This window comes from Protomyctophum bolini (assembly GCF_963924005.1).
Source record: "Protomyctophum bolini genome assembly, chromosome: 9".
NCBI lineage: Eukaryota > Metazoa > Chordata > Actinopteri > Myctophiformes > Myctophidae > Protomyctophum > Protomyctophum bolini.
In genome coordinates this window covers 22725854-22739641 of record NC_137870.1, presented here as the reverse complement: position 1 = coordinate 22739641, position 13788 = coordinate 22725854, and positions in this window count along the sequence as shown.

Below are 13788 nucleotides of genomic sequence, written 5' to 3'. Positions count from 1 at the left end.
TATGTGATGATGACAATGTGGAGGTGTCGTCATAACCATTTGTGTGGTCATACATACTGTAGGCCACTGCACGCTCTCTTTGTCATTGCCGGATGGTTTTGAACAAGCTTTATTTGCTCTATGCACTCACACGGCTGTTATCAGAACTCTTCCATGAGCACCTTAAAATGTGCACTATACATTTGGATGGTATCCCATGTATAGAGAGAGTGAAACATATATGTGTTTTTGTGCACGCGTACACAGCACACAGAGTGTTAATTTAAATCTGTGAGAGTAAAAAATGACCTGTGAGGGTGAGCATCAAACTAAGAGTCAGTGTTGCATACCAGTATGTCTGCTTCTGTCTGTTTGCTGGTTCAAGGCCTGGTTGAAGCAGAGTGCTTGAAATGTCATTTGCAGTATTTACACCAAGGGAGCATTTAGTCTGCCGGCCTACCATTTCAGTACCTAGTATTTCTCTCACATCTGTCACACACACACACACACACACACACGCACACACACACACACACACACACACACACACACACACACACACACACAAAGACTTACAGTTCCATTGCTATTCCTGAGAGGAGCAGACCAGTCTGGCAGTGGGTTGCATGGTTTATGTCCATGAACTCACTGACATCGGTGCTGCGGCTGCATTACACCATACTGGCACTGCCACAGCCAGGTAGCTGTGCACAATGCAGTGGAGATAACGGCAGACTGGCGTGCACATGCACACACACACACACACACACACACACACACACACACACACACACACACACACACACACACACCACGGACGTCTCTAATCTACTGCAACGTTACTTTAGCCAGCATGGTTGACCATGAACTCTGCAGCCATAGCCTGCTGAGGCGCTCCAGATAAAATGAATTGCTCACCTAATGCTGCAGAGGTTCCATTCCGTTTAATGTACAGTAAGTACCAAAGTGTGTACATTGTTTAAGTCAGGGGTTCTCAACCCGTGGGTCGCGACCCCTCGGGGGGGTTGCCAAATTATTTTGGGGGGTCCCCAAGTTATTAAAAAATAAATATATTTACAGTATATGTTTTAGCACTCCGAACGGCATCATAACTTTCCTTTTAAACAACTGTCATGGCAGCTTGGTTACAACCGAAACGGACTTCCTCTGACTTCCTCTTCAAAATAAGAGCCACTTGTAATGACTTGTTTGAAGTCATTACAAATCATCCAAGGCGTAAGAAGAAATGTCACCCTTTTCACATTGGCTTATACCACCACCAGGGAACTTTTTCTATTTCGTTTTTCGTTTTTTTGCAACTGAATGGCTGCAAAATGGTACTATGCTTTACATAGTACACATAGACATGGAGTACATACATTATATCTGGTTTCAGTATTTATTTATGATGTATTTTCTCTATTATTATGGTTTTTGTAGCGGCCAATTTGTATTGAAGGGCGGGGCAGGGGGTCGCGAGACATGGCCAAAGCATTTCAGGGGGTCCCCAGACAAAAACGTTGAGAACCCCTGACTTACAGGACGTAGATTAATTAAAGTGAACTTGCTCGTACACAAAAGCGCCTCCATGCCTTTGATTCGCATGCGCACTAACGCACCAGTTATGTGCACTGGCTATATTAGCTCATTTCACTGCATGGGGATCCCCCTGAAACCCCTTCAAGTACCCTTGGGGGTCCACGGGCACCACTTTGAGAGCCACTGATTTGGACAAATAAGTGGTTGTGACATTCCTGGCCTCTCTTTCTCTCTCTCTGTCTCTGTTTCATTCTCTCTCTCTCATTCTCTTTCTCCCTGTGCGTGTCTGGCTGGCTGTTTAACACTTGCACTGATATCCCCTTGCGGACGACAGCTTGCACGCGTGCCACTCCACTGCCCTCGCCGTCTCCACCCCCCCCCCTCTGTTTGTCTTACAGCTGAAGGAGGGAGGGTGTGTGTGTGTGTGTGTGTGTGTGTGTGCTCACACGTGCATGTGTAGGTGAGACACAGGGGAACGAGCCATGGAGAGAGAGTTAGTGTTGTGCATATGCATACACATTACTCATGCGACTGCATGTGCTGAATAATACCAATGTAAGCACTGACCTTCAGTGTGTCATGGTAGTGCATCCTCTGTGAAGATGATGCAGATTTGCTGTCTCATGGTTTGTGGTCAATACTGAGTGTGTGTGTGCGTGTGCGTGTGCATGCGTGAAATATGGAATGGAAGGTACTGTAGTCTAATATTACCCTGCATGACATACAGTAGGCCTATATGGAAACTGTATATCTTAATGGAGGACTTTTCTTTTATGGAGGGACAGACAGTAGGCTGACAGGAAATGGGGAGAGATGGGGGGGTGGCATGCAGTAAGGGAGTCGAACCCGCGGCACACTGCCAGACTGGGTTAACAGCCAAGGTGCATGCAAGGTCCACCAAGCATCATTCATACTTATGTAACTTGCCGACACATTCTTGAATAAACTCTATGTTGCTTTGCTTGTCAGTTGTCTGAAGCAATTCAACTTTCAGTATATTGCATTTTCATCAGTTTAAGGTGCAGCAAGTTATATTTATTTGTTAAAATTCAAGCAATGATTCTTTTCTGAAAGTAATCATTCTTTAGTAAACAGAAAATGCATTTTAAGAGTAAAAATGGACACTTCAAGAAATGGTTTTAGGGCAAACCATAGGGGAATGCATTCTTCAAAGTGATAAACAAATCACCTTTGGCGGCTGGTAAATGGTGCATTTATAATTATCTAAGGCGCTTTACATAGATTGTGCATTCCATTCATCCATTCACTCACACATTCATACACTGAATAATTCAATAGAAATAATTCAATAGAAAAGTCGCAATTTTGAAAAATTGCCCTTTGGGCAACCACACTAATAAATTACACAAAAGATTTGTCAACCACCAGTTTAGTCATCAATTTTGTGACAGGAGTCCCATTCCCATGTTTCGGTCATCTAGTCTCCCAATGTGACCCATTGTAGCAAGAATCATGGTGTGCTTTTGATAATCACCTCAGCCGTGAAAAGCATTCAGTTGTGTTTTCTACCACTCAGGAGACTTTACAAGAAGTAGAAAACCCCTAGAACCAGGAGACTGCTATCCATGCATGCCTTCATTTCCGCTTGTCTACACTATTGTAATTCACTTTACACCTGTTTGAGCGAGAAAAGTCTTCACGGATTATAGCTGGCCCAGAACGCTGCAGACTGCTCATGAATTCCAAAAACTCCTAACTTGGTGTGTGTTCGTTGTCTTCCTTTGATTGATTGATTGATTGATTGATAATTGTATTGTCTCCACCAGGCCGAAGGCATGGGGAGATAGTATGTTTTTCTGTGTGTGTGTGTGTGTGTGTGTGTGTGTGTGTGTGTGTGTGTGTGTGTGTGTGTGTGTGTGTGTGTGTGTGTGTGTGTGTGTGTGTGTGTGTGTGTGTGTGTGTGTGTGTGTGTGTGTGTGTGTGTGTGTGTGTGTGTGTGTGTGTGTGTGTGTGTGTGTGTGTGTGTGTGTGTGTGCGTGCGTGCGTGCGTGCGTGCGTGCGTGCGTGCGTGCGTGCGTGCGTGCGTGCGTGCGTGCGTGCGTGCGCGTCTGTCTGTTACCAGCTACAGTAATCTCCGGCACCGTTAACCCAGTCGATGCCAAATTTTGCACACATACTCCCTGGATGCCAACGATGAAACAATCACATCAGCAATAATATATCTCAAACATAATTAAATCTGGGTACATAGGGTAGAAATAAATTGGGAAATCAAAGGGGGGGGGGGGGGGGGGGGGGGTAAACTCAACAATTACATGGTCTTCTTTTTCTCAAGTTCAGTCTTCCATGTTTCTATGGCTTATTGTGCATATTCTTATTGCCTTCCTGCTTGGTCCCGCCTTATCGCTGCTTTCAGCTATGTTTTTTAATTGGATTTGATAATTACTATAAAAAAGTGAAAGTATACACCTTCACAAAGTAAACGAGTGTGCTGGGATTTCCTGCAATTAGCCTGGCCATCACGTTGCACCTCCTTTACTGTGTCGTTGATGACCTTGCAGCATGTTACTGTGGTGCTGCAGTACATGGTGCTAGTGAGGGAAAGTAAGAAGAGAAGCGAGAGAAGGAGAGGGGAGGGGACTGAGATGGAAGGAGAATAAAATGAGGACAGCGACTATTAAAAGACAAGCCCCCTCTCTAAAAGGCACATCCACGTCTTGTTTATGTCAGACGATCTTTGCCATGCAACTTACCAGAAGGAGAGAAGACTTCTGAGAAGAGTGAAGTTTTGAGCAGAGGAAAGAGTGATGTATGCCAGAAAGAAGGGGAAGAAAGGGCTTGAAACTAAAAAGGAAAGGAGCTATATAGGATCAAAGAATGAAGAGAAGTTGGGATGGAATTGCACTGGAGCTCCAGATTTGACTGTGTAGAACATCAAGGAGCAGTCTATTCATATCACTCCTCCTTGCACGCACGCACACACGCACACACGCACACAAGAAATGCACATGAAAGTAGAGGATCGGATTCAGATATACAGTATAATCATTGCTTAGAGTGAACAGTTTTGGAACAATACCTTACCGGTATATATATGAATATGTTTTTTCATGCTTTGGATTCTTTATTTAATACCCAACAAACAACTAATGGTGGAGTTTCTGCACCGAATAAGGAGGACAGACATGCACATCCAAACCCCAACATTTTCTGCGTTCATTTATGAAAAGATATTAAAACATAATGCTTAACATTATGAAGATGGCTTTACTGGATAGATGAATAAAAACATATAAAATAAGAAAAATGTAGATATAAGATTAAAAAAAAAATCAAAAGCCCAGTTAGAACAACAGATTGCACTTCACTTCTATTTCACTTGTCTGTATTGTGCAAGTAACATTTTTAGCAACTGCTTGGGCTACTTACAGTATATGAATGCATATATTTTTGTTTTGATTGTATTGCTGTATTGTTGTATTGTTCTTTCTGCTTTGGCAATGTAAACGTATGTTTTCTCATGCCAATATAGCCCTTTGAATTGAATTGAATTGAATGCAGTTATTATTTTATGTTTTTTGTTCTTTCGTTTTTGTCTGTTGACCTTGTTCACATTCACAGTTCTGACAATGACAAATTCACAATCCTTCTATATTGTATATATCTGACATGTTCTGAACACGGACAGTTGCTGTCCCTATTGTTTTGGAACAATAATCAAATGTAATAAAAGTAATCTGTAGGCGGGGCTACAGACAGTGTCAGGTAACCAGCTCACTGGCCAGTGTGACAGAGTTGGCAGAATGCCATTTCAGTTCCATTATGATTCTCCTTAAATAACCCATAGAGAGAGAGAGAGAGAGACTAAAGAAGTAAAGATACATAACATTTCACTCACCCAAACATAAGTCTATTCCATCACTTTCTATTTTCACCGCATACTGTACATGTAGCCTACTGTACATCTCCTGTGCATCAATTTTTTCCACTACAGAAGAATCATGCCAGTTTAGTTTTGAAACTAGATTATATACAGTATATATATTTTGTTACCTTCCTTTTATTTGGACTTGGCAAGGAAATGTATAGGAAATTGAAAAGTGAGGGATTGATCTAACGTTACTGCACAATCATGGAAATTTTACTTTATGCTATCAACTAACGTAATTTAACAACCGTGTTGTTAAAGAAACATGAATACACAAATGCAAATAAAACCAAAAAAAGAAAAGATAGAAAAACTGTTGTAGGCTACATATCAATTACATTGTCACTATTTGTACATGTGTGACAAATATTAAGCCAACTCCCCTACTCTCCACACAATACCACAGAATACAGATTTTCCAAGAGCAACTGGTGAGCAAAAATGATATGCAATTATGCATGTTAGATGATCTTTATTATATTGATCAATTATCAATAGTTCCAATATACGGGTATGGACCCCATATCTTCCAGAAATTATGTAAATAATTAATAATATTATTGGTGCGTATTCCCTGTTAAAGAATGCTAATGGAGGTCTAAACCGGACTTTATACATTATTTTCATATTTATAGTTTACATGCGAATTGCAAATTCCAAATCTGTCTCTATAAATTAGCGCTCCTGCAAGTGTGTGGCCGCAGGATGACCATCAGCTTGCTGGATTACATATCTTCTTAAAGGACAACTTTAGTTTTTTTCAACCAAGTTTCATGTTTTAGGTTATTAGAGAAACTAAAAGGTGAGTGTTAAATTTGCTGCTTTCTTTCGTTTTAGGGATTTTAGCTCTTTTTGACAGGGGGGTGGGGGCATTCGAGCATGGGGCTAAATATGTATTTTTTCACAATGTTATGGCGATTTAAATTTTTTACATTTATTATAGTCCTACTAGAACCCAAGAAATTACATCTGGCCACAAAAGATCACAAGATCTATTGAATGTGACAAACTGACATTGAGACTATACACGCATATACAGTATAAGCCAGTAGATCAGTAGATCCTGTGATCTTCCGTGGCCAGATGTAATTTCCTGGGGTTTATTAGGACTATAGTAAATTTAAAAAAAGAAAGAAATCACCATAAAATGTTGTACAAAAATACATATTTAGCCCCATGCTCGAATGCCCCCGCCCCCCTGTCAAAAAGAGCTAAAATCCCTAAAACAAAAGAAAGCAGCAAATGAAAAAAAATTAACACTCATCTTTTACTTTCTCTAATAACAACCTAAAACATGAACCTTGGTTGAAAAAAACTAAACTTGTCCTTTAACAGTACTCGCCCTGGCCCTCAGCTCTCCTCCTGCAGGACATTGACTCAGACTCTCTCAGTTTTTTCTCTTTAAGTATTTATCCCATGATTTTGTAACCCAGTTTAGGCCAATTGCTTACAGCTGGCCCCAGAGCCGAAGGAGGCATACACTGACACGACAATGCATATTCAGGGCGGAGTCACCACCCCCAGGGTAAGTTGTGATTTGCTCTCGTTCACTGCAATGCAATTTGCGGCATTTCCAAAACAATATTGCGCAGAGTAGCGATTATGAAACGTATTTGCAATGCCATACGTTGAAAGATCTGTTGCCCATGGACAAGGCACGTTACCTCCGCAAGTTAGATATTATCGGCATAGATGTTTGTCCGTATGTGATTAAGGATTGGAAAAGGTTGCATTGGCAGCCATAGAAAATTCTGCCCAGGGTAAAAAACCGGATGTGACGTTTTTGGGCGTTCCTGTCTTGCTCCGTGTCAGTGTATCTACCTTTCTATATCTATGAGACCCATACTCTGAACGGTGGCCCTCTCACGCTGAGGCATTTACGGCCAGAGTGCAGTATTCATACCGCCTGGAATGTCTGTGGTGGGGGCGTGCTATTGAGTACGACCTGATGAATACGACGTGTTGTGTACTAATTGCTGGTGCTCACTCCCCAGTCCTCATCACTCTACCGCTGGCATCTTTTCTTCCTCTCTCACCACCTTGGCCCTTCTTTACTCAACTGATCTCTCGCCCTCTCTCGCCCTCTGCGGCCTGCAACACAAATGGCAGCTCAGGTCATATGTACAGTATATGTACAAGATATCATAGCAGAGATGTGGTGGAAACATGAAGCCTCCAGCAGCATCTGCTCTCTGCTGCTACTGTCAGCACCCTTTAACTTCTCACATTACTGACACTCTCTCTCTCTCTCTGTCCCGATCTCTCCACCTCTTAGCTTCTCTTTCGCTCTGGGTGGATGTTCTGACCTTTAACCACTTTATTATAATTTATACTGAATCCATACGTTGGTGTCACACAGCGGAAGTTGGAGATCTACAAGCTCACAACACGTCACGATGGAAGCTCAGGTGTCTCAATGCGTTGTGAGTTTGTAGATCGGCAATTTTTTTAAATTATATATATACAGTATATATATAGAGCAAGTTCAGTCAGGGAACCTCAGTCAGCGCACCGGCCGTTAATTGGGCCACCGCAGCATCAGGCTCTCATTCACTCAGCCAATCACACGCTCACCCAATCTCATCTCTCTCTACGTCGTCCTCAGACGAGCCCTCCATCGTCGTCTCCAGTCATCTCGGTTCTCCATACATCTGGCCAGCTCCTTTGTGCTTTCCGCACCAGTATCTCTCTTTAGTACGTCCACGTAGGTAGGTGTGGGACGTCCTCTCGATCGATGCCCGTGTGTTGGTTCCCACAGTACAAGCTTTTTGGCCGGGAGTTCTTGATGTCGGTGGCAGTGGCCAGCTAGTCTCATCCTCCTTACTGCTATCTTCTCCGTTACACTTGGTAATGCCCCGTACAGACGCTTGTTGGTGATGTGCTCATCCTGGTTGATGTTAAGTACCACACGTAACATTCTTGTGTAGCACCCGTCCAGTGATTTCTGTAGGGCTTGTTTAAGTGTCCAGCATTCACAGCCGTAGAGGAGGACGGACTCCACGGTAGCAGAGAAGAAACTGATCTTGATGTGTCGGGGGAGGTTGGATTTCCACACACTGGTCATACCGTTAAGAGCTCGCCAGGCGAGTGCCTTCCTCACTTTAAGGTCCTTCTCTGTGGAGTCGACCCATGCGCCCAGGTATTTGAAGTCGCTGACCTCCTTTAGAACAGTACCCTCTATTGTCGTTAGGGGCAGATGCTCTTGGGGGATGTTATGACCTCAGTCTTCTTTGCATTGAGAAGATGCATACCGGCTGCATACCGGCTACTTTAACCGAAGGTTTTGCATTCATCCTCCTGCTTGCTTGCTTGCTGCTGCTTTATTGTATACTGTGCGCTGCTGTATACAAAGTGCTCGCCCACCTCTACCCCAGCTACCACCTGTCGTTTTGGATCTACTGTTTAGGTATGGGGGATTCAGAGTCCCTATGGTCGGGACTGATGCGCTTGACCTGAGTACCTAAAAAGCAGATCCAATACATCGCCAAACCATAATAAATATATTGCATTGATTATCCTATATTCAATAAATATATATATTACATCCTCCTTGAGTTGTCTGACTGAAATATATATACTGTATTGTATGTATAATTACTTTTATGCCAGGTTAAAAGTGGTTAACACCGGGCGTAGACTATATGAACCACATTTCCCAGCATACTGACTGTGCACTCATTTGGAATTTGGAATAGCTTAGGAATGTCGCAAAAGTGAACTCTTGATGGCATGCAGCCTAAACAAACAGGATCCTCAGATTGTTGGATTGCAATGTCAAAATAATAAATCACAGCTTAGTTTGCCTGTTTAAAATCCGGCTGCTTGAAATCTTGCTGCGTTCGTGGCACTTGATATCCCCTTGACTTTTTGAAGAATAATCGGCCACTCAAAGTTTCAAAGGTCGGCTGTAGGCTACCTACATGCAGTACACAGTAAAATCCAGTAAAAAGTTACCGGTAATTTATCCACTTGTCTTCCTTCCCTTCCTCTTTTGCCTTCACTTATTTTCCTCTATTCTTGAGGTCATTTAAGGACAATTAATGGCTCCCAACTATGTTTCCCCACTCAGTCCATTTTTCCTCTCTCTCTCTCTCTCTCTCTCTCTCTCTCTCTGTATTGCTATCAGATGTAGGCCTGGCTGTAGCCTGAAAGAAGCTGTTCTATAAAAGACTATACATTTCCATGTGGCTGACATTGAACATGGCACGTCAACAATGGTTCAGTGTTCTACACACAAGCTTGTGTGTTTCCATTATACTTAAGGTATTAAAAATGAATAGAATCCAACTTTCCAACTTTATAGCCTGTTCTCATGTAAACCCATAGTGGATACTGTAAAAATTATAAAAACACACACGCACACACACACGCACACACACACACACACACACACACACACACACACACACACACACACACACACACACACACACACACACACACACACACACACACACACACACAGTGAAGATAATAATGTGTCAACAGGTTCACTTTCAAGGACCACATACACCACCACATAATGAAATTTAACGAAATGTAATAATAATACTCTTTATTGTCCCGAAGGGACAGGTCTGTTCAACACCAACAACAAAAACAACACATGGTACAGAAAAACATTACACCAAGACGATACAAAAACATGAGTTCCCCACTCCTACTGTGTACAGAACCATCCTATTGGCGGGGCAGTTTGTTTAATGCCGCGATGGCTGAGGGGACAAAACTCCTACTGAAACGAACCTTTTTCCATGGTAAGGTTCTGTATCTTTGTCCAGATGGCATGAGGTTGAAAAAGCGACACAGGGGATGTTGAGAGTGTTGCGTGATATTGAGAGTGCTAGCCGTGTAATGGCCTTATTGTTCATATCAGAAAGTGTTGGTGTGGTAAATCTGATAATCTTGGAAGCAATACGGGTAATACTGAAAAGTTTGTTTCCGTTAGGCATGGACAGTATGTTGTAGAAACATGCGGAACAGTACAGCAGAACAGGATGAATAATGCTTTTGTACAATAATAATAGAAGAAGATGAGGAGCAACACATAATGATCTTAACTTGCGGATTACATGAAGTCTTTGCTGAAAACGTGACTGGATAGATGTAATATGTTGATCAAACCTAAGTCTATTGTCCAGGGTGAGTCCAAGATATGTAAAACTGTCAACCTGTTCTACTGTCTAGTGTCTTGACAGTTTCACATATCTTGGACTCACCCTCATGTAACGAAAGGAAAAAGTATGAATCAATTAACCAAGAATAATGAACATATAGCCATTCATCGGGTACTTATGCATGCCAAGTGGGGAGGCTTCGGGGATCCACCGTGGCTCCCGGGCACAACGAACCCCCATCAGGGACGTGTAGAAAAAGAGAGATTAGAGAGGGAATAGGATGAGAAATAGGGTGTGAGGGAGGGGTGACGAAAGTGAGAACAGAGGGAGAACCATATGGGCTAGATGGGTCTTTATATATGGGTGGAGGTGGCTTGATAGGTGTGGTCCTGCTACTGAACTTCAACTATAAGCTCCATTTACTATAGCAGCTGTGGTGTCACTCTGTGGTGAGCCTAATCCAGAGTTAAGATAAAGGATTGGGACTGATTTAGCAGAGATTAGCCCAGGCTTGACTTTCTCTCTTTAAACTAGTTGTTATGAAGCCTGTTAAAACTCTGAGCATCACACTTGAGCAAGTAAAGTAAATGCTGGGTGTACATCAGAAGAAAATCAGTTTATGTAAACCAAGTCCAGTTTGTATACAGTATGTTTAATTCAGTAGTAACCTAGTTGCTTTAGTAGGGCATTTGTGTGCATGCCCAGGTTTCTGTATAACCTTTCTCTCGTGCCCTCAATACTAACTACGTATACCCCCCTCCCCTCCCTTCCCACCTCCACATCATTACCTAGCCCGGCTAGCTGATCTGATGGTTTAATAATATCTCCAGCCGCTGGCTATGGGAAATGGCCATATGCATTATTCACACATGCTAAGATGTTTATTGATGACTCCTTTATTTATATATTTCTCTCAAGCCTGCCACCATTACTCACATTCTCACCTCGCCGTTTCAACCTCCCCGGTTTGTCATCAGCTTCGCCTAATGAGCCTCATTCATTCTTAGTTTGGTCTGAAATCCAAGTTGTGTTGTGATGCACGTGGGTTCACTTCATGATGTTGTGATGCACATGGGTTCACTTCATGATGTTGTGATGCACGTGGGTTCACTTCATGATGTTGTGATGCACATGGGTTCACTTCATGATGTTGTGATGCACGTGGGTTCACTTCATGATGTTGTGATGCACGTGGGTTCACTTCATGATGTTGTGATGCACGTAGGTTCACTTCATGATGTTGTGATGCACGTAGGTTCACTTCATGATGTTGTGATGCACGTGGGTTCACTTCATGATGTTGTGATGCACGTAGGTTCACTTCATGATGTTGTGATGCACGTGGGTTCACTTCATGATGTTGTGATGCATGTGGGTTCACTTCATGATGTTGTGATGCACATGGGTTCACTTCATGATGTTGTGATGCACGTGGGTTCACTTCATGATGTTGTGATGCATGTGGGTTCACTTCATGATGTTGTGATGCACATGGGTTCACTTCATGATGTTGTGATGCACGTAGGTTCACTTCATGATGTTGTGATGCACGTGGGTTCACTTCATGATGTTGTGATGCACGTGGGTTCACTTCATGATGTTGTGATGCACGTGGGTTCACTTCATGATGTTGTGATGCACGTGGGTTCACTTCATGATGTTGTGATGCACGTGGGTTCACTTCATGATGTTGTGATGCACGTGGGTTCACTTCATGATGTTACAATTTACAATTTACAATTTAGGCATTTAGCAGACGACTTACATTAAGAAAGAACAAAAAAGCATGGGAATACATCACATAAAAACATTTATCAAGAAACATGCGTAAGCTAAGAAAGTAACAGTGGAATATCTATATAATGAAGCTATACATATAAACTATACATATATACTACTATGCTATACATATGTACTATGACGTGCTATGACTACATACAATGCAATTATAGTGCTGTCTACATAACATGCTATAAGTCTGTATCAAATGCTATCTAAGTCTACAGAAATGCTATCTAATGCTATCTAGTGGGGTAAGTGCTATGGGCCATGATGGAGTCTGAAAAGGTGGGTTTTCAGACTACGGCGGAAGATTGGGAGTGATGCTGCAGTTCTGACTGCAATGGGAAGTGCATTCCACAGTTTTGGAGCCAATGTTGTGATGCACGTGGGTTCACTTCATGATGTTGTGATGCATGTGGGTTCACTTCATGATGTTGTGATGCACGTGGGTTCACTTCATGATGTTGTGATGCACGTGGGTTCACTTCATGATGTTGTGATGCACATGGGTTCACTTCATGATGTTGTGATGCACGTGGGTTCACTTCATGATGTTGTGATGCACGTGGGTTCACTTCATGATGTTGTGATGCACGTGGGTTCACTTCATGATGTTGTGATGCATGTGGGTTCACTTCATGATGTTGTGATGCACGTGGGTTCACTTCATGATGTTGTGATGCACGTGGGTTCACTTCATGATGTTGTGATGCACGTGGGTTCACTTCATGATGTTGTGATGCACGTGGGTTCACTTCATGATGTTGTGATGCACGTGGGTTCACTTCATGATGTTGTGATGCACATGGGTTCACTTCATGATGTTGTGATGCACGTGGGTTCACTTCATGATGTTGTGATGCACGTGGGTTCACTTCATGATGTTGTGATGCACGTGGGTTCACTTCATGATGTTGTGATGCACGTGGGTTCACTTCATGATGTTGTGATGCACGTGGGTTCACTTCATGATGTTGTGATGCACGTGGGTTCACTTCATGATGTTGTGATGCATGTGGGTTCACTTCATGATGTTGTGATGCACGTGGGTTCACTTCATGATGTTGTGATGCACGTGGGTTCACTTCATGATGTTGTGATGCATGTGGGTTCACTTCATGATGTTGTGATGCACGTGGGTTCACTTCATGATGTTGTGTTGCACGTGGGTTCACTTCATGATGTTGTGATGCACGTGGGTTCACTTCATGATGTTGTGATGCACGTGGGTTCACTTCATGATGTTGTGATGCACGTGGGTTCACTTCATGATGTTGTGATGCACGTGGGTTCACTTCATGATGTTGTGAAGCTGGAGTTCCATGATGGATAGAGGAGAGCTGTTAAAACATCCTGTGCCGTACCTCTGGGCTATTCATTTGTCACATTAGTTTTCAATACTGCTACATCAACGCATCCTGTTGCCTTACTTACTCAACGTATTTTGCCACTTAGTCAGGTGCATTCGGTGTCCAAAGAAGA